The following is a 23,250-nucleotide window of genomic DNA, read 5'->3' on the forward strand; positions in this document are numbered from 1 at the left end:
ATAGTGTAATGTTTTTTCTCTTAGCTATGCTTGAGTGTTTTTTAAACTTTGCGTTTTGGCTGTTGGAAGGCCCATGACTTGAGACTCAGACCAAGCTTGAAGAATGCCTTTGACAGTCATGATATTTGTACCATTTTTATAAGACACCTTGTGCTAAATGTAACAAAGCAGCCCCAGAACATAAGCAAACCTTCTCCAAATTTCACGGTATAGGGATAGTTCTCGGTATGCTTCATATGTTTGTGCATGTGACCATATATGTAGTAGTTGCTGTGCATTGGTAGAAAAATATAAGTTTTCAGTTGTCCCCCAGAAGATTTCAGGCTTGTCAATATGGATTGTGGCAATACCCAGTCTCATGTTTTTTTTTTTATTTTTTATAAGGAGTTTTGTGAAGCCACCTGCAATAATTTGGAAAAAAAAATGAAAACTACCCCTATAAATATCAGGCTCCTTAGATGCGTTCTTTTAGTCTCTGTCTCAGTCTTTCTTGGTGCCCTCTGAGGAAATTGTATGATAATGAAGGGAAGATTTCATCTGATCAGGGTGTGGAAAACATAAATGATACACTCACTGAATGAGTTATGAGAGAGATGGTGGGTGGGGGATGCAAAAGAAAAGGGAGGGGCATTGATGAGGGAAAAAATGAAAAAATGTGGTTTGCGTCGGCAAACATACACTCAAAAAAAAAAAAGATACGTCCATTTTAAACACATTGGTTCCACAGATGGCAGCACTCACTCTCCCAGGATATCTACTGATGTGTTGACAGTATTAGGAGCTAACACCAGGAGGAAAAGGTTTCAGGGGAACACAAACACATTTAGACGGTAGAAATTGGCCCTCCTGTTGCAGTGCACTCCTCCACAAACACTTCAATTGTGTCATTACACTCCATTATGCCACCCATCCACAGACAAAAGAGTTCTCTAGGTCTGGTAATGGGAAATCAAGCAGCCACAATTGTGCATTGTCCACCTTAAGTCTCACTGTCCTGAGGGGCAGGGGAGGCTTTGTGGGCTCAAACAAATAAGCAGAGACAGGGAGTGAAGGGGAAAAGTTCTTCATTCTTTGTTATTAGTTTTTGAGTGTTTGTTTAAGTTGTTTAATGGAGATGAAATAGTGATGTGCATTCCAGTTCTTTTAAGTTAACTGAATCTTTAGAATCGGTTTACTCAAAAGATTCGTTCAAAAGAATCGTTCACCGAATTGTCGTTCGCGAAGCTTCACGAGTGAGTGACAGACGGCACATTTGTGAGCTCAAATTACCTGAGAAAAGATTTACAGTCCAGAGGGTGCGAGTTTGATTCCACCTCCGGCCCTCCCTGTGTGGAGTTTGCATGTTCTCCCTATGGCTGCGTAGGGTTTCTCCATGTCCTCTGGTTTCCTCCCACTTCCCAAAAACATGCATGGTAGGCTGATTGAGCACTCCAAATTGCCCCTAGGTGTGAGTGTGAATGGTTGTTTGTCTCTGTGTGACTTGTGATTGGCTGGCAGCCGGTTCAAAGTGTCCCCCACCTACTGCCCGATAACTGCAAAGGGTAATAGAATGCACAATCTAAAAAGATGACTTAAATGTATTGACATTTAAAAAACTAAATAGAGTAACACAGGAGGAGTAAGAGATTAGAGGTGGAGTGTATGGTCTGGGAGCCATATGCGTGACTCCACTTCATTAGCTAGAATGTATCTTGACCTATCGACATTCACATCTGAATGTGTAATCTCCACACATTGATTGCCTGTCCTCTAAAGCTGCCACATTGTTACCGCTCTTTGTTGTTTCCGAATCTAAAATCTTTATTTCTTTAAACTCGTATGCACTGCTTTTTGGCCATCATTTTCCTTTTAGAACTAAACTTGCACAAATGAGTACTAAGTACTAGTGGTATGATTGCAGAAGCTTTACATTTGAAAACAAACTCAGCAGTCGATGTGATATACATGTGAACTCAGCAGGCACTTGGTAAATGGATTTTTTTGTTTTGCCTATTTGGTTGTCTTAAAGGGCTGAGCTGATCTGAAAATATTTCTTACATTCAGGGAAAAGTGCATTGAAACAGCCTCTATTTTTTTTATAATATTCAGATGAAATATTTTAAATTCATAAGGTTATATCACTTATGAGTAAGGTACATCACAGCAGTTGGTTGAGTCAAGGTTTGCAAAACAAGAGCTTTTAGAAACCACAGCTCTGCCAAGGCTAAACTCTTAATGGGATTTAACAAAAGAAATACATTTTGTGAGCAACAAGGGTAAACAGACACGCACATGCACGCACGCACGCAAACACACACACGCACACACACGCACACACACGCAGCATGAAGTTATATTGAATATTAAGTCATTAATTATAACTTAAGTTCTTCACTTAAGTGCAGTGGTGGGAGTGTCAAGAAATTTTGCACGCCACCCATCTTTTATCCTCAGTCCGTCATTATTTCAAGCCAACCAAATATGTCATCATCAGTCACTCAGTCGTTGTTATTAACCACACCTTCATCATGGTCATCACCACCATTTTAGTACCATCAGATCTTCTTCTTCTCCTTCTGTGGTGTTGTGTTGGCAATATCGACATCGATAAGATAAGATTAAAAAAAAATACACTCTTAATCCTTAATCCTTTCAATAAATATAGTTCACTCTCCCCTTTGTCTTCAAAAGATTATTGAATATTGTGTCCATTGTGTCAAACTTTACCTGTGCACCAAGCAGTGAACTGAAGTAAAAAAATGTTTTTACATTTGAACAGCTTCTATACCTTTATACAAAAGTATTCAGTTCTGTTGGTACAAATGACCAACTGTATGTTGAAAATTAATTCTGAATTAACATTCCAACTGGAGTGAAATAATTTATCCATTTTATTTTATATTCGTTACGACTAACATCTCACTTAAAAAAAAACATATTAATAATGTTAAAAAAAGTTTTGAATTAAATACGTTTAAACAAGTTTTTAATTGTGGAAGAATTATCTGTGCACTGGTAGAGACTAATGGGGATCCTTAAATAAACAACAGAGGCATTTATTTAATATGTCATTCTCCAGTTGAGTGGTAGAATGATCTGGCTCCTGAATCAATGACCAATTTAATTTCATGTGCCATGCTGACATTTAACCAACACAGGCACAAAGGTTAATGGAATTCCATATGTGTGCACAATCGGCCCACAGCGTGGCTCATTGTGTTTGCAATGCTACTTAGCAGGGGGAAAAAATCTAAATAAAGAGGGAAAATCCTCCTCCAGCAAAGCCCAAGAAGCACATTTTCACGCAAGGTCAACAAGTGTACTGCATTTCATTAGCTTCAGTCTAACACAACCTTTAAATATGCCTGTATTTGCTTTCCATTCTTCCACCGCCCTAGCTGTAATTTCTCTTTGAACTGTCACGTCTCGTCCCCAACTGCTCCACTATTCTGTTGTCTTGGTTTTTGTCTGTGTGCTCGCCCCTCCCCTCCTGTGTGCCCATGATCAGTGTGATTATTCCCACCTGCCTCTCGTTACCTGTCGTGTATATAAGTCCTGTCGGCCCCTCACTCCCTGTCGGATCATTGGTTGTGGTTGTTCGGTGTTGGAGTTGCATTGTGTGTTCCTGTCATGAGGTATTTTTGCTCCCTGTTGTCGTCCGGTCTTGCTGTCTTCATGTCCCGATGTTGTCTGGTTCCACGTCCCGGTCAGTCATTCATGTTATTCTGGTTACGTCGTGTCAGTTTGCCTTTTTTGAGTTCACCAATAAACCCTGGTCCAAGCTGCACCTGGTCGTCCTGCTCCATGCTCCACCCGACCTTGACATGAACTCTCTTCCTATGTACGCTGTATATATTCTCATTGTTCCTTCATTTTTTTTTTTTAATTGTTCTGCAGTCTATCCTCCCTGGCATCTTCTTGTGTTTTGTTTGCCCTTGTATTCAGTCAGTTTGACTGTCACCTGGGGCCCTTTCTATTTATCACTTATGTGCAGCGGCCCAAGCAGGTTCAGTTCACTTCCTGACTCAAGCATTTATCCAACTCCTCCTTCGGCATTGCCCCAGAAGCTCTGATCTGAACTTTAAGGTTGCTCAGCCCCGAATGTTAAGCAGATTTTAATGAATATTGTATGCTTAGTGCAAACATATTGAACCTTTTTCCACCTGCAAACCACAATTTGGTTAGGTACACATTACAATATCATTTTCAAAATCAATCTGATTTCGTTCTTTCTGTTCTACAACTTTTTATTTGATATTATTGTAAATCATTGTGCGAGTATTTACAGTCTGCACTTTAAACACTCCACTTAAAACAAGGGGATGACATTTTTTTTACTCAATACGTCAATTAAAATGTATTTCACACAAATGTAGTCCACCTAAATGCTTAAAAGTTCTGAAAGATGAAATGCAAATGTTTTGTACTTAAAAGTGAAGTCCAACTGAACTATACATAATACATGTGCTGAACTGGATAAGAAAAAAGTGTGTTACTCTTATGTAAACACAAACACTTAATTCAGTGATTCTTTCACTTGCCGTTAGAGGGCGGTCATGTAGCACTAATGGCAATCATACCACACTTTAAGAACCACTGGTTTATTGTAATGTTTGACTACCATATTTTCCGCACTATAAGGCGTACCTAAATACCTCAAATTTTCTCAAAAGCTGAAAGCGCGCCTTATAATCAGGTGCACTGTATATATAGACCAATATTGAGCCACTACGTGTCCAAAGTCCGGCCCGCGGGCCAAATTTATATATCTTATATATGGACAAAGTTTTAAAATGGGCCATTCATTGAAGGTGCGCCTTTTTATCCGGTGCCCCTTATAGTGCGGAAAATACGGCATATTTGAGAAAGAATAATTAGTAGACTTCACAGTAACACTTATTTTAGGGCGCACATTTACGTGGAAGTTGAAAAACATCTGCTTATTCGACATTACTCAATGAGTACTTTGCTGTTTTTGACACAATGTCGATTGCAAATATAGGATATGTGTTTTAAATCTAAGTTCAGCACCACAAATTTATCCCTAATTCAGTTCAACAAGCACACCAATATACCCGCTGGCATGTTCAGAAAAGCTTGCAGCTTTGAAGATGATATTTCAGGAGAAAAGTATGCATTATATTTACTACGATCATTGGTGGTATTTCTCGGGGTTCTGAGATGATAAAAGGGTCGAAATGCAACTGGGCTCTTAGGGGAGCATTATCACTTTACCTCTGCAATTCAAATAGGCTCGGTAAAGACTTACAGGGATGTTTGTGACCTCCCAATGCAATTTCAGCTTCTGTTCAAATGACTGGAAGCGGTAAAGCGAGAGCAATACAGTGCTCGCTGCCAACTTTGTCGAGCCAAATTTGTTGACATGATGAAAGCGGCGTGGGCAGTGGGTGCTATGATGCATCTGGACATCTTGACAAAAACACAATTACTCCAACACATGGGAGGGGTGCTTATCCCACTGCTCTCAGCCACTGACTGGCAGGAGAATTATGTGGACAACCGAGTATGAAGTGGTAGAGGATACACCCATTAAGGGAATTGGCTCGTCGAGCTTTGACTCGAGTACATGCTGAGGGTGGATTTGACTTGACATAGTAGCATGCCTCAACACATTGACACGGGTCAGAATTATAGACAGAATACATTCTAATGATCACTTCTAGTGAGCATTTATATACATGACACCATTTTCATTTGAGAAAAGTAAAATGGCCTTATTTAAATGGTTTGCATAACAGAGTTCTGAGCCTGAAAACGCACTCATTTTTGGAAGTTGTGTTTCTAAAAGGAGCCTGTTATAAAAATGCTAAATAATTCTCTGTGAACATCTTTTCAGTGTCGCTATCAGCGAGTGTCACAACTGAAATAGCAATTAGCAGACTATTGCAGTTGCTGAAGATAATGAGTGTAATTGCAATTCTTAGGTGAAGTGCACTTTTTCAACAACCGTATTGTATCCACTGGAGATACTCCACTTACTTAAAAACATTTTAAATCCAAACATCTGCAACTTTTGGAACAGATGACAGGAAGGTACACATATATTTATTTATTGCTAACCAATGTTGTTGTTTTTTTATCATATTTTCAAGTCAGGAAAACATAAAAAATAATTGTAGTGAACTGGATGAAGCCACTTTAATATAGTAGCTATGCATTCCTGGCTTGTAGTTGGCTATGGTACTTTAGAAAGTCACATTGCAACTAGATGTAGGTGGGATAGCAAAAAATGGTACTCAAGTAAGAGTGTGGTTTCTTTTTAGGACTGGAAGTAAAAAAGGTACTCCTTCAAGTAATTACTTTACTAAAACTAAATAAATATTCATGAAAGAAATCTTGAATACTGTGCCTGGTGAGTAAACTCAGATGTTTAGTTTAGTGAGATCTATTGCTAATACCTGCACTGCCAGTCTAGACATTATCTTTACATTTTTAGATATGAGTGTATAACTTAACTCTATTGTTGTGCCAAACCTTACACAATAAAATTAGAAATTAAAATTGGTCTTACTGGTAAGAAAGCACCCGCTCCCAATTGATTGCACAAGCAATACTTTAATAAATAGATCTCAAAGTAGCAAACTTGAATGCAGTTTAATGCAATAGAGTAAAACTAAACTTTTTTCCTGACACACACTCAAGTAAAAGTAACAAGTGTGTTCCATGAAAACTATTCTGATAAGTACATTTTATCCCTTGTGTGCATGTAACTCTGATTAATCATCTCTGATAACAACACAACTGTGATTGGCTGGTGATTACTCAAGAGTGTACGACCTCTTTCGTCCAAAGTCAGCTGGGATAGACTGAGGATAAGCGGTAGTTCATCAAAGACGAAAGGATGGATGGCAGCACTTCATCCCATTTTTTTCTGGTGCAGCAGATTTCTACATTGGGTTGGCACGTCTCTGTATTCCATATTTTCGTTTATAACCAGAATATCGCTCTCTCCGTGTGCTGCATATTTGTATAGTTTAACTGCCTTTTGATTGTACTTGGCTTGATTACTAAGCCTTGCCGCTGTTTACTTGACTGATTCTCTTCAGTTCCACTGTCACTTTATTTCATGTTTTCAATATATTTCTTTCTTGCCTCAGCATTCTAATAGTTTGTGCAGCAACAAGGCTTGGTTTTCTTTGAGACCTCTTCCAACACTAACTCTGAACCTCTGCAGAGTCCTGTACAAACTTCCATCATTTATTTTAAAATGTCACAGTTTTATTTTTGTGTAGGTCGTCCTCTTTTGTGCTCTAAGGCAGTTATTGCATTTTGAAATTATTCTGAATGACGGCTCTAGATTTCAGAAACCCTGTGGGTGAGATTTTCTTCCATCTTGTGCGTTTTTTTTAAAGCCCCATCTTGAATAAGATGCTGGAAGCTCTCCGGCTGTATTTTTTCAGCCTCCCCTGTGGCTGTGGTGCACATCCTTTCACAGGTTGTGGATTTGATCCATTTCCCATGCTGGGTTTTGGAGTCTTCCTCGGGATAGTTTATTTGTAATAAAGGTAGTATTTACTCTTGCAATCCTCCATGGCACCATTTACCTTTCCACTAAAATGCTGATTTGTCTGAAAATAATTATCAATCAACAACCTTGTGGTCCAAAGGCCTCTTTGTGTTAATTCAAATTTTAAGTCAGTTTGTTTGATGTCTCTGTAAATAATTTACCTAAATTGCAACTCATTCACTGCTATTGATGTCTAGATGCCAAAAATGCATTGCAATCAATATGGTTGGCAGCAAAGGAGGTAAAAAAAAAAAAAAAAAAAAAAAACTGCGTTGTAGCTGCAACGTTTTAAAAATGTACTTGCTTTGCCTCAGTTCATTTAAATGGTGGACTTCCCCTAAAAACACATCCACTATGCCAGTAAAGTATTGAATCATTAAGAGTCAGAAATGTGAGATGAGAGCACACAGATAAACAGAGCACAAAACAAGACAATTGGGACAAAAGCGTTCAAGGAGAATGCTTTGTTTCTCCAAGATTATTGAGCGAAGGAAATAAAACAGCAGCCGAAACAAAAACCTTCTTGTTGAAGAAGAAAGCATAATACAGGGTGCAGTTAGACTGGGACACGAAGCTGGGGGAGGCCTGGTTTGGAAGAGCCCTTTTGTTTTAGTAGAGCTTCTGTGTTTATACTATATTCCATCTGTGTCGTGTTACGGCTTGATGCCTGAGTCGGCCAAGAGGGGCTTACCTAAAATAGTAAAAGAAAGGCCAACTGAAATAGAGGCCACCTCTTTCCAGAAAAACAGTTTTTTTCTAGGCAGAACAATAGAGGCACTTGAAAAAGAATGGAGGGTTATAGGTGAGGGGGTGGGGGGGGGGGGGGTGACAATAGTGATGCAGGGCTGATGACACGGTATGGAGAGATGTAAGGAAGAAAAAATTAAGGAGTCTCTCAATTCGATCTCATGGGGGTTTGTACTGGCTTCAAAGCATTTTGAAATTGAAAAGGCGAACTGAGAGCAGAATGGGATGAGACAGAAAGGTGAGTGAGAGCACTGGAGGGAACCAAAGAAGAGTGAGACAAAGGTGGCGGTGGTGTTGCAATGGGGAGGGGCGTGCCGTTTCCCCAAAGGATGAGTTCCACATTTGAATTTGGAACCAGCGTGGCAGGTCACTGCTCAGGATGGCAGCTAATACTACTATCTCTCCAAAAGAGCGTTCACATTCCTCCTCCTTTCCGTTCTGAGTTGTGCAGATGGTGCAATGTTCGCCCGCAGATATTAAGAAACCCTGGAGGGCAAGCCTACGAGAATGTTCGCCATGCTCGGCTGCTTCTACTATCTCTGAGCGGCTCCTCCATACCGCACGAGCTGCTTAAGTATCGTTCATGACCTTCGCTGTTGCGCAAACATGATGAAAAGCAGCAGTAAAGCATGAACATTCACAGAGAGCTGACACAAGTCCTCTTTTACACAAGCATGCACAAAGACACTTGAGTCTTGTGCCTCTGCTATTATGTGGCGATGATGTCATTGATTTTCTTCATCGGTTGGAAGCACTGCGATGCAGAGCGATTAGCAAGAGCTGGAAAGTGCCTATCTGTGTGGAATACTAATATTCCCAATGCGGGCAGTGGTGAAAAGGGAAATTTTTCTCCATGCAGACCTTGTGAATATTCACCTCCCCAGAGCTATGACAGAATTGAATAAGGCAGATAGAGGGTCCTGATGGAATGATTGGCAGGCTGATGGACATGTTGTAGCTCGACGGCTTGAAAGACGGGCCACAGAGGTCTGAGTGGACTGAATGGGAGATAGGGTGACAAATAATAGACTCGTCTGGTCTGAGATACAGTGAGCAAGATATATTTGGAAAACAGACAGTGATACTGATAAAGCAAAGCAGATAAAAGAACAGAAACTATACATTAAATAAAGTGTGGAACTGCACTGAATTTCTTGGAATTTTTTTTAACTTCATGGTTGGTATTGTTGTAGAAACATTTAAGAATATATACTTATTCAGGAACATTGTGATCACACACATCAACCACTATTGTTTGGTTTCACAGTTCACACATTTTCCAAATTACATTTTGTTTTCATTTATTTTAAAGTTTATAAAGTGTAAAAGGAAGACAGATTAATATATCAGTTATCTACTCAAAAAAAAGAAACTTATCTACTATCAACCCACTCTACAAATTTGAACAGAAGAAAAATGCACAAAATGCACGCCCTTTCATTTCATGTCATTGCAACCTTTTAGTTCATAGGTTTCAAAGTCAAAGCCCGGGGGCCAGATACGGCCCGCCACATCATTTTATATGGCCCGGGGAGACAAATTGTGCATTGACTTCATGTGTCCATACTAAAATTGCAAATTGTCTTCGCTTTAAGAAAAAAATAGAGATATTGCTCAGTTTCTATTACCATGCATCTTTTTAAAATATTTGAACAGTTTTTACTCGTCTCTGATTTCAAAACTTGTTTGTTGTGTAGCCTATAGGGTATATCATGTATGACGTTGACAGTCATAATGGCCCTCCGAAGGAAACTACGATTACGATGCGGCCCGCGACAAAAATGAATTTGACACCCCTGTTTTAGTTCATCAATAGATGATACTAAATTCTGTACCTTTAAAATTTTGAATTGTAAGAGTTTTGAATTCAATGACAAATGGAAAAGGCATAATACAGAAATGATTCACAAATGTACCGTCAACGTCTCAGTTTTCAACAAAGGTAACCACTCGAGCTTGACCAAATAGTTGGCCGGCCAATTAAATCAGCCCTTCAAACTTTGGCCAAAATAATCACCCATTTTGCTGATTTTTGCCGACTATCTTTACTAGCGGTGTCAAAATTAATTGATTAATCAAGAGGAACGTCATGAAGACCAAATGGCTCAATCCAGAAGACCAAATCCAGCTGAATAGAAAGTATGCATCAAAAGAGAGACAGACAGATAGACAGAAAGGTTAGTAATGAATTACCCCGATCTGCCACGGTAGTTCTGACTGAACCCAAGCAGCTCCGTTTCACTGATGATGTGATGAGGTCGAAGGAATATCATGCAGAAAAAAAGGCAACTTGCAGAAAAAAAAAGTGGTAAGGTTAACAGAGAAAGTGAGTCAAGAGAGATGGCTGAGCGGAAAATAAAGAGAGGTTATGTGGGGAAGTCTTTGTGTGCAACAGGTAAAGACAAAAGAGTGTTGTCATGTTTTCTGGATTAGACTGAAGAGCTTAACATGAGCATACTCGAAGGCAAATGAGCTAAAGCGCGATCCATTTAGCCACAAGTGCACAAGAAATCTTAAGAGAGCAGACAAACAGCACAATCCTGGTTCAACAAGTCAAATGCATGTAAACAAAACAGCCATCCATCCATTTTCTGTTCTGCTTGGCCTCATTCGAGTTGCTGGTGAGTTGGAGCTTGTCATAGCTAACTTTGGGAAAGAGGCCGGGTGCACACTTGACCGGTTTCCAGTCAGTCGCAACGCATATGGATGTCCCGCCTTTGAGGCAGTTGAGCTTGCAAAGATAACACCATGCTGCCATAGTACATAAAATAAACAGCAAAATAAGCCTTTGAGGAGTGTGAATCAATAAATGTCATTTTTTATTATTGAGTCCTGCATACAATAGTACGCCTAGCCAGAATGGGCTCTTAAGACATGCAATCATCAAATGATTGCAAGATTCATGGAAAAAAAACAGTCTATTTTGTCCTTTTTTCCAAGTTTTAGGAACAAAATATCAATCTTTTTCTCATCTAGGCAATAGAACATAGATGGATAAGGGTTGAGTTCAGCAACAGGTGGATTTTTTTTCTGTAACAGCTAGAAATTAAAATGCTGGGTAAAACTCTTATTATATGCACTTTTATAGGTCAAAGTTAAAGGAAAAATGAAAAAGTATTTCAAAAACCTGGTGTACTTTGTCAACCCTGCTATCCAGTCAGCAGTTAAGGTTGCTGCTTATAGAGTCGATTTGAGCCAGCAAGTGATTAAAAAAGCAAATGAGTCTCACTCTTATGAGCAACTATAACAGCTTCCGCTGTGTGTCTGTGGGAATTTCCATCCATTTATTCACATACTGAAATCAAATACTTCATAAATTACTTGTGGTTTATAATCTGTGTTCTAATTCATCTCAAAGGAATTTAATAGGAGTTTAAGGCCCACTGTTTTTTCCTTCACAAACCAAAGCCTTTTTGGATATTACTTTGTGCGCTGGGGCACAGCTATGCTAAAACAAAAATTGGCTTTCCCTAAGCCCACAAAATAGAAGCACAGAAGAGGAACTAAGGGACCAAAATGTTCTACCCAAAATGTATTTTTGTCCAAACAGTGTAAACTGTAGCCAACACGGCTTAAAGATTTCTTCCAACCCGGGTGTCCTTGTCAGGTATCTTCTGGATCCAGAAAGAATCAGAAAGCGATTACCCAGTCCACAAAATTCTTCAGTTTGCTTCGTAAGAAGCCGAACAAAGCTCTTCAAGCAGGCCTTCAAGTTTAGTAGCAGGTTGGTTTGTTTACCTCGGCATATTTGATGCATCCTAAACAGGGCTCGGACTAGTGCACAGAAAATCTTCAGCAGGAATATTTGACAGAAGTGGTTGGCAAGAGTTTGTGCATCCATCATGGTTAAACTCAACTGAGATCATGACAGAAAGACTATTATCCAGCAATATTTGGCTATCATACTTTTGCATCAAGTTAACTTTGATGATAAAAAGTGACAGAAACAGTATAAACACAAGACAAGTAGCGAACAGCATGCCTCACATGCAGGCGCCATCACACACACCAGAAGGCGTTATGTCAATTTCTCGCCACTCTTTGTTTCACTCCACTGCCAGTCCACCATGCAGCCCATGGTCATATCACCCCAAATCAATTAGAATAGGCTCCAGCCTCTCACTGACCCCTCTTCTGTGGACTAGAAAATGCATGGAGTTTTGTGTCTGCTGAGGTTTGTCTAAAAAAAAAAGTGTTGTGATAGAAAAACTCCTGAAAAGAATACAAAATGGCAGAGCTAATCACAGGAAAGGATCAGTTACTATATTATCTCAAAGCCGTTAAGCTTAAATCTTGCGAGCACGTTGGCACAAAAGAGCAGGGTTCTGAAAACCCAATGTTTTTTCCCAATGGACTCTTTAATTATAGGTGACAGCACAGACAAGATCTTTATGTAAGCTTCTGAGTTCATTTGGTTGCCATTACCAGTAACATCAGTAGAATGCACTGAGCCAAGTCCAGTAGCACCCATGCATGCTGTAATCATGACTGCCTGATGGGTCACAGGTGACAATGTGTATACTCTCTCGCTCTCTCGCTCTCTCGCTCTCTCGCTCTCTCGCTCTCTCGCTCTCTCGCTCTCTCGCTCTCTCGCTCTCTCGCTCTCTCGCTCTCTCGCTCTCTCGCTCTCTCTTTCTCTCTCTCTCTCTCTCTCTCTCTCTCTCGCTCTCTCTCTCGCTCTCTCTCTCGCTCTCTCTCTCTCTCTCTCTCTCCCCATTCATGATGCTTACGTAACAAAGGTTTTTAAAGTTTCTTCTTCTTTATTAGTCAAATTTTTGTTGAATCATCTCACTCCTGATAGTGTTTTCCATTCATGTCTACACCACTGTGTTACATTTTTCCTGATGATTCTCCCCACAAATTATATGGCAATTAAATTAAATATCATGTTTACTCAGTTTGTGCTACTTTGATTCTACAAAATGACTAGATTTTCTTCCATTAATAAATCTCTATTTTGTCATCACATTTTATTGCGACTAAGAAGTGGTCCTTCAAAAGTACATTCAAGACTGCTTGTTTGTGCATACATAACTGCTTTATAGTCGGGAACCAAAGCAAAGAACCACTGGGCCCACATATTAACGGATTTCTTGCTCTCTACATACCTGCTGTTCTATGACAGACAGACAGACATGACACTGGGAGGAAGTCTATAATGAGCTTTCAAAATAATCCTTGACTAAGGATGTTCGTCACTGACAAACATCAAGATGACAATACGTCTGAGACGTGCAATCTACTGTGATGATGACGCATGATGAGAGTAGGAGGAACAAATATAAGTGATATAAATCACAATAGGAGAAGCCTGGACAAGCCATCATAAAAAGCTTTCAGTCCAGCATCTCAGACCTTAAATCATCAGTGAGACATTATCTGAAGTATTAATCTCTTTATATATAATAATTTGTGTGAAGGGAGCAGCTTTTTATGTGTATGTGTATTAATTGAGTGAACATTTAAAGCTTGTTCGTTGCAACCTCCATTCAAACACAATCCATTCGAGGACATTGGTTCTGATGTGTTTGTTTGGAGACTAAAATATCCCTGCGATTGGTTGGCAATCATTTCAGGGTGTACCCAGCCCCAATGACAGATGAGACAGGCTTCATCACGCCCACAACCCTGCTGAGGAGACAATTCGACCACTGCTAATGAGAATTGGAAAAAGGCAAAGTTGTGTTGTCGCAAATCTACACATGCACAGTAAGAATTACTCCATTGCATGAGAAAGGGGGTACAGTAAAAACAATCATGATAGCGTGAGCATTTTTAGACTCAAACTATCAAAATAAAACCTGATTCGTTTTATGAGATCTTTGGGGGCCTCTGGAAATCTCAGCCCTCAGGCAATTGCCTCTGTTGTAAGTCCGCCCCTATTAAACATGACCTGTTTCCCAAATTTGATTGTGCCTGATGATCTCATGGCACAGGTTCAACAAAAATGCCACAAAAAGTAGACATACTGAATGAAATATGACAGAATATTGACCTTCTGTCACCTAGTGGGACAATATTTGATGGTGAACAAAGACAACTAATATCATTTATAGTAAATTAGTAATGTTTTTTGGACCAGTTAATTGAAATTGGAAACCCTCTCAATGGCACACTAATATATAGCACTGGTAAAGATTATAGACATTTTATTAAGTGTGAGACTATGTGTGTAAACAAAAAATAATATACACAGGCCTAATTGATATTCAACTCAAGTCTTTTGAATGCATTGAAACATGTTTTGAAAGAATGGCCCCCAGCAACGATCTGAATCAGGTGGAATGAAATATTCATGGTCAAGGACATCAATTGGTGCAAAAAAAGAAAAAAAAAAGTCCATTTATGTGAAACACAAAGAAGTTCTAAACCATGGTGACATATCATACAAAGGAAATGAAGTTATTCTCAGTTCACATAAAAGAAAAAACATACACACACTTGGATGGGAGTAGCTTGCTCTGTCTGTACTCAGCTTGAAGACAACATGACAGGTGCAAGTTCTGCCATGAGTTTGGTTGCTAGAGACGTGTCAATTCAACAATCAAGTGTATCATGAAAAGAGACAAAAAGCATGAATCTTCAAGGAACATATCACCAATGCCATTAAAAGCATAGCTGTGGAAATATGTTTTGTGGAAAGACAATCTTCATCACCAGAAGCATAATGCTTGATCAATGCATTGTTCATTCACAAGACCTGTGCTTTTATTAGACACAGAGCTCTGCAATATTTATACCATTAATATTTCATACCCCTGGCAGGAACTGAAACATAGAGTACAGCTTTCTTCCACTGAAGATAGTAACAACTTTCTATCTCGAAATGGCCAGATTTCTCAGAAGTCTCTAAGTATTGAGACACTAAGACCAAGGGCCACGCAACACAATTTCAAGCAGAATGACTCGGTTGAATATTTATTTTAATTACTGTTCATCTCAAACTGTCAGTCAAACACTGTGGATCACAGTGGAACCTGTTATTTCACATGAATTAAAAAAAGGTTGCATGAGATCAATGGACCTTGTTTAGGAGATGAGAAATAAATCACAATTTGTTTTTTTTGTTTTTGTTTTTTTAACAGCCACCTAAAGGACACTGTACAGTTTCACACCGAGACATCGTCTTTTAGAAGATATTACAATGCTGGGAATATTATAGTCATGATAATTTCAAAATGGGATCACTGGCATATATATATATATATATATATATATATATATATATATATATATATATAGTATATAATTTATATCTGCCAGTGATGAAATTACAGTTTTCTCATCACTGGTACTCGCTATTTTCAGAACAGGCCTGCAGGCTCCTCATGTGGCCCTTGGGGGCTGCCTGATGCCCGTGTTGGTGACCACTGATGTACAGTCTTTGAACATAAGGTGTAGGAAATATTACTTATTGGGAAAAGTAAATCCAAAGAAAATGATGATAGCACTTGCTCTGTCTGGGATCTTAGTGGCCACTATATTCCATTCCTAACCTCTTGAGCACATTACCTGACTGACAACATGCAATGATTGATGTGCTGTTTTTGTTATCATATTTTGATTGCACAGGTGGATCATATGTACTACTGGACACAACAGCCTGCAGCACCTTCTTAAGCACCACTGGTACAGCTGAAGGGTCATGAGTGCTTTACTCTCTTTGACACTGAAAAGAAGTCATCCCACTCCCTTCTCAGCCATAACCATATAAGCTTCCTCTTGCTGCTTCCTCAGCCTGAGCTGAGTTCATTACTGATGGATCTCAGATTTCTAAAGCTCCAGGACCAACCTGGCCTTGTCTGATGCTTTTTTTTTTTTTTTTCTGGGTTCTAATCTCGGCTCAGCCCTCTGGGGAGTTAGCATGTTCTCCTCGTGCTTGCTTGTGTGTACAGTTCTCTGGCATGCATTTTTTGTTCATTGGAGACCATCCTTATTCAATATGTTTGATTGTTAATGCTTTATTTATTCATATGTTTTCAAGGATTGGTTGGCAAGCATTTTAGTTTGTATCCCACTTGTCACTCAAATTCAGTAGGGATAGTCTGCAGCTCACCTGTGACACTTCTGAAGACAAGAAGTATAAAAAGCTTTTGCTATAAGCAAAATATGATGAGAAAAAGAACGGTAACAATTCCAGCTTACTCATCATTTGTATTCACCTTTATATTCTGCCCATTTACTCGTTCATTGCTTTTACTCCTAAGCCCAAATGAACGGACGTAATCGTTTCTCCAACTTGGTTCACTTCTTATCTTCTTACCTTACAATTCTTCTTCATTAATCTAGTCTTTCGCTCTCTATCCTCCTGCCTTTGTTCCCCCATTTCATCCTTCACCACATTCCTCCCCATGCCCCACTCCCTGCAGACCACTTCTGCCCTGTTTAGGTATGCATCATCAAGTGCACATTTGGAGATGTCAGAGAATTGATTGCTCATCCCTCACCTTCATCTCCACCTTGCACCTTTTTCTCATCCCCCCTTCTTTCTCTACACAGCAAAAAGTAGATTATCTGGCTTGTCTTGATTCATTTCATAGAGATTTCCACTTTGGTTGGGGGGCAATTTGAATCTTGGTTAATGGGTTTTCTCCAAGATGCTGGTAATCATTGAATTTAGAGATTTTTTAATACAGTTATTAAAAAGAAACAATAGAATAAATAGCGTAGGGAGAAGTATTTTATTGTGGGCTTGGATAAACTCTGCCGTCTCTCGGTTTCTATGCACAGCCTTCACATGGGTTCCTGTCTGATGTGGTAGACCCCAGCCTCTGCTGATCTTGTGTTTAGGGCCTGTTCTTGTGCTGCCATGATTAGCGGCCCTGTGCTGTCTTTTAAACCAGCCTTTTCAAGTCACTGGGACGTTTTCACAATGTCAACCACTTCTTTAAATTGGCAGTAGTACAGGGGCCTACACCACACTGGACTACACTATGCAAACCAATTAAAAAACAGAAGGGAGGTAGTGGATGAAGATCATTAAAATGTAGTACAAATAGCAAAATAATATTATGTTATATATTAATATATTAAGATTCATATTAATAAAAAAACAAATAATAATAATAATAATACAAATCATGCATTTCCTCTTTGCGCACATGCTGCATTGACATTGTATGGTCAAAGGACTGTGCCTCCATCAAAGTTTGTACACTTTGCAAGACACTTTGCAAGTAAGAGCTCAAAAAATACAGAACTCTTAAAACTTCATATCGGTTCTGTAATGATTCTGTATACAGGTGAGAAATCCACAAACAATAAGAAGGGTTCAAACTTAATAGAATAAGAGGGGGTAAAAAGTGTGTAATAATAAGGTCAGCTTGCTCAAACACCAAGCAATATTAAGAACTAGGCCAACTCAGGAATATATGAAGGGGAAATAAATTCACGGTAAGGAATCTCCGAGAGTGTTGATATCAGTACAATATCCAGTGTAACGTTTTAATACAACATGCCAAGATTGACCTGACTAACCTCCAGAAATCCAATGATGTTAGGTAATAAAGTCATTTTTAACTGATGAGTTGTGTTTTGAGTGTTGCATGATTAAATGTGGAGTGCTATATTATGAATCAGGTTTTATGCCCCACTAGTCACCATTTAAATTGGCTAATTTTAACAAAATGTATTGCACATTAAGATAAAACCCTTCAAATAACTATCGCAGGGTACACAGTCTTATGCACTTCAAAAATGAGCAGTAAGACTGTCCCTTACATTTTCACTTTCAACATTTACCTGCTTGAAGGTCAGTTGCATCTATTCACTTATCTTCAGGTACCGACTCGATCACAACTGGATTGTTCTTGTTGTCTTAATACAGATAGTAGTGTCCATACAGACACGAATATTACACCACATAACACGATCTTTCACAGTATAGTGGAAATGTTCTGTTAAAACAGCATTACTACTGAAAAATGAAATGATATAAAAAGTTCACATACGAATTAATGGTAGCACTTATGTTTATTCCCTGGGACTCAACGTCCCTAGTAACACTGAAAAGGTCTCTTTCTCATGAGCTATTTAAAAAAAAAGTTCTCTCAAAAAATGTAAAGATAATTATTCATTTTAATATGACAAAGAATTTAGTACTAAGAGACCATGTTGCCCTTTTACTTTCTCTTTTTTTTATTAAAAACTAAAAATGCAATGTCTCATTTGTCCCATTGTCTCAAACACACAAACAAACATGCTTCTAACCACTGAAAAGTGGAGAAATTACAAAATCATTAAGTATATTAAATGTAAGAACTAGTCGTTTAAAGACTTTACCTTCTTTTACTCAATCGGAATGTGAGCAAAATTATACAAATATTTGGGCCAGCAAGAAAGAGACCTTTAAATCTAAATTGGGTCAGAATTGGGGCTCATTTGTTTGTTTAGAGAGGTGCACTAAGACCTTGCTGAACTTTAGGCTGAAGATTGTCTGGCAGGCCCTGAGAGAGATGCTGTTTATTCTGCTGTTATTAGTCCCTTCAAAAAAGATGGTGTATTTTTGTCAATGCAGGAGAAGAACAGTGTGATTTTGACAGCGAATATACCTTTGCTGAGTGTGAGAAGGCCACAAAGGAGAACTCTAAAAGTGCAATAAAACAGATGGAGTTATTCTGCTCCCTGTCTTTTTCATCTTCCCACTCACAGCTGCCACCTCTGCAGGAACAGAACATCTTGTGCTGAGAAGTGACATTTCAGATTTTATCTTGATGAGATGTAGTGAGGCCCATTTAACTGAATGAACAACCCAACATTTCACTCCTGGAAGTGTGTCAAGTCACATTATTATTAATAAAATATAGTGCTGTGAAAGTCACGGGCTTTATCGTATGCCGTTATTTAATGTATTGTTCTCTTCATCTTCATTGACATTCATTCTTTACCATTCTTCACTCTTTCTTCTCTTTGTCATCATCAATCTTTCACGTCCTGGCCTGATTTTCTTCCTTCAAGGTAACAATCTATAATCCTCTCTATCATCACTACTACTTTGTGCTCCTCTATCACGACTTATCATCCTGCTTAAACATTCCCATTACATTTTCTTTCTTCCTGCTCTCGTTGACCTCTCAATCCAGTTTTTGTTTTCATCATCACTCTCATCGTTCCCCTTAACTATCCAAGCGGTGCAATTTTTGTATGTGTGAGATGTGTGCGACTCTTTAAAAGCTTTTATGCTAATTTAGCTGAAGCATTTACGGTGAGTGGACCAATTTCAGAAGTGCTTGGCCACATTTTACAACAACTCATAAGCCCAAGGTCAGACGTCTCAATGGAAGAGGTGAGAGGATCTGTAAGAGCAGTACGGCCAATTTTCATCCTGCTTTAGCTCCTTTGCTTCCTGTTTATTCCTACACATGGAATGCTCCAATTTAACATATTCTTATGAGACATTTCAGAGGAAATTAGTTTGAAGGTCAAGTACAGTGTTGTCTTTATAGCTGGAAATTTGTTATGCGACCTGGGGTTTGATGCACCTGATAATTGTGTTGATGAGTCTCACGTAAGCGACGTAGAAGAGGAAGTGCTGCAGCTTTTACCTCCGGTATTAACGGAGTTGTTTAAAAGTGACACAGAGGGTGAAGATTTCATTGGATTTTGTGATTTGGAGTGACACGGATGGTTTAGTAAACTTGTTAGCATGTTATGTATGCTACAGTTGTCTGAATAACTCTTAATATGTTATGTTAACATACCAGGCATGTTCTCAGTTTGTTGTTTATGTGTTATGTAACGTTAGCATACCGTACATTCAGCCTGTTGTTGACTCTATTCTATTTTTATTTTAAATTGCCTTTCATAGATGACATGTCTGTTCTTGGTGTTGGATACGACTTGTACTACAAAGCAACTTGTAGTCCGGAAAATACGGTAGTTCAAACTTGGATTCAAGTACCAGTCATCATTATACAACCGGTGATTGGCTGGCAAACAGTTCAGTGTGTACCCCGCCTCTCATACAAAGATACCCGGGATAGGCTGCAGCAGGCTTATGACCCTGGTGAGTCAAAAAAGGGATGGATGGATACAAAACAAAACTAAGATTGGTAAGAAAGTGAGTTTTGGTCTACTTGTTTTTAATTATAATTAGGGCAGCTGAAATGTGGAAACCAGTAAAGCAAAATATTACTGATCAGCACTGATGCACATTGGTATAATCAAGGCTACCAAGGCTTAACAAAGCTGAAGCAATTTATGATATTTTTCAACCTCAAGTGTGACGTTCACAAATATGGACTTTTCATACAATACATGTGCTCGAAACCTCCAGACAGCTCCCAACTTTTAGATTCACTGTGGTTACACAGCTGTGATTGATTCTCTCATTTTTCTTCCTGTTTTTCATCTCTGCAAGAGGTACTTAAAGGGATGCAGAGCTGCAGCCACCCTACAAGAAGAGGCAACATGTTGTGTAGCTTTACAATGAGAAGTGTGTCTCTGGGTTATTTATATGGGGGTAGTTTTTGTCCTCAAATGTGGATATGCAGAAGTGCCTCGGTTGTGCATTATTTCACACATTGACAAAATTGTTGGGACACCCCTGTTAAAGAAAGAAAAACCTACAGTAGTGACAGAAAACCTTGGATCTAACAAAAGGTATACTACAAGAGTGTTATGAAAATCAAACAAAGCTAATTAGTTATTGTGCTTAGTGTGGTTCAACAGAATTACACAAACATATGTTCTGGGCCTTGACAAACAATATGGTAGTCTTCATATTATCTTGCACAACTTTTTGAGACAATCAAATTATTTTTGTAACACTCAGAGAGACAGAGAGAGTGCGAAAGAGAGTACTCCCCTCAGATTAATGAATGTAGTTTTAATTTTGCACTGTGTGGTTTCTGAATCTGTGTGGAGTTTGGTATTCCTGTGCTCATGCAGGCTGCCTATGTACTCCAGACTCTCCTCACAGTCTAAAGACTTTTATTTTGGGTTCAATGAAAACAGTTTTACTAAATGTTTGCACGAGCAATCACAAACGTAAATAAGTTTACTAACGCAAGCAGACTTGGGAACTGATTTAATTACGAGATATCATCTTCCAAACGGGTTGATTTAATTACAAGATATCATCTTCCAAATGGGCAAAATTGCTGCACAGTTCATTTTGCGCATTGTGGGACAATACTATGCAAACAGATTACGTCATTTAGCACACACAATGTGATTTAGAAAACTTGTGATGAATTGTGATAGCTGATTTTATGTCTTTAAACATTGTTTGAAAGGCAGGTGCGTCACAATAAGGCAACATGAGAGGCGACGGCATGAAATGTTCTTTTTTGCTCATAAAAAATTTTGAGATGCCAGAAACGAAAATGATGTAGACATTATGTGTTTGGAAAGCAATTATGGAACTTCTGAGCAATCCAAGGGATGATTCAGGGATAGTTATACAAGGAGTCATTCCACATCACAAAACTCTTTTCAATTCTGCATTTCCTTGATTCAGACTCATTTGAGTACACTCAATCAGTGCAGTTTTTTTTTTTTTTTTGTCTGAGCTGTCCCAAATTTTTAATGCAATTTTAATTTGTGTAAACAATTCCCATACACTCGAGATGAGTTAAATCAAACTAAATATAGTTGTGGTTACTAGATTTTCAAAAATGATTGGAGTGATAGATTCCTTTACAACAGCTTTGTCATGTGAATGTTAGAATGAGTGAAATAGCAATTTCGGGTCCACTATTTGAAAAGATGAAAATACATACCAGAGTGGATGACATTTGATAGTGTGATAGTAAGGCAGATATTTTACTTAAAAAAACTCACAGACTATTACCAAATAAAAAATATCACCAAAAACAGATAAACGTGTCAACTCCTGTAAACCGCATACAAATGGACAAATACTTAAGCGCTTGACACTGCTTCCTCATTCACTTACTGATGACATGCCATCAGGTTTAGAATAACTTTCCATGACGTTATTTACAGAATAATTCCTTGCTTTCATTTGGCTTGCCATATTTAGTGTTGCTGTTTGGTTTCATTTTCATTCTCTAGAAAACAAATTATTTAGTGTTAGTTTTCCCAAAACATTTTTTTAGGATTTTGTTGCAAATCCCTTTCTCTGTCTTGGGCATGCTCTGTTCTTTTCATAAGCACACTTGCAATGACTGCTGCATATCTCCCGCTTCTCCCCTTGTGGTTTTGTTAGCTCTCCATCTACTTTGTACTTTATTCTACTTCATCCTCCCTTGTGAAGTAAACTCCAGCAACTGTAAAGCACCAGGGCCAGACGATTTAGGCCAGTATACAAACACACGCTTTTCAAGTCCTCTCAAATAACAACGCAATGATGTTGTAGGTGTTCAGGCACTCCAAGGAAAAACGACACTTGTGTCTAATTAACGTCTCTTTCTTGTTTGAGTCAAATGGCGCTGTAATCTTCTCTTCAAACTCACTGTTTGTGAAACCTGTGTTTTTACTACATGTGGGCTGAGGGCGTTTATCCGACCAGTAAAAATCTGATTTACTCTAATACTGTTTGGGGATCTGCAAATGTGTAGGCAGATGAGAGTCTGCTTAGAGGAGCTGTTGTTTATGGATGCACATTTGAGAATTATACCGAAAAAAGATGTTAACGTCATCATCATCACCCCCATTACATGTTCATAACTTTGTGAACTGCTTTTATGACATTGGATTGGCAACTTCAGGGATCCCAATATCCCATGGCTCAATTATCCATTGATAGGCACTTGACATTCACCATAAGTAGTAGATAAATACTAATTATTATTATGATTTCCTCATAGATTAATAAAAAATATGTATATACAGTAAGTACAGGTACACTGTAAGGTATAAAATGAAGTGTCTGAAAGACTATTTGTATTGCCATCTCTTACCATGAAACTTGTCTTTAATGTGCAAAGTAAGAAGCTTTAAAGAAAATATAAACAAACGTAGGATTCAAGGTCAAAACCAAATTCTGCTCTTTCCTGGATGGCAACTAAAACTGCACTCTGTCTACTTTAATT

Source organism: Syngnathus scovelli, chromosome 3, assembly GCF_024217435.2.
Source record: "Syngnathus scovelli strain Florida chromosome 3, RoL_Ssco_1.2, whole genome shotgun sequence".
NCBI classification, from domain to species: domain Eukaryota; kingdom Metazoa; phylum Chordata; class Actinopteri; order Syngnathiformes; family Syngnathidae; genus Syngnathus; species Syngnathus scovelli.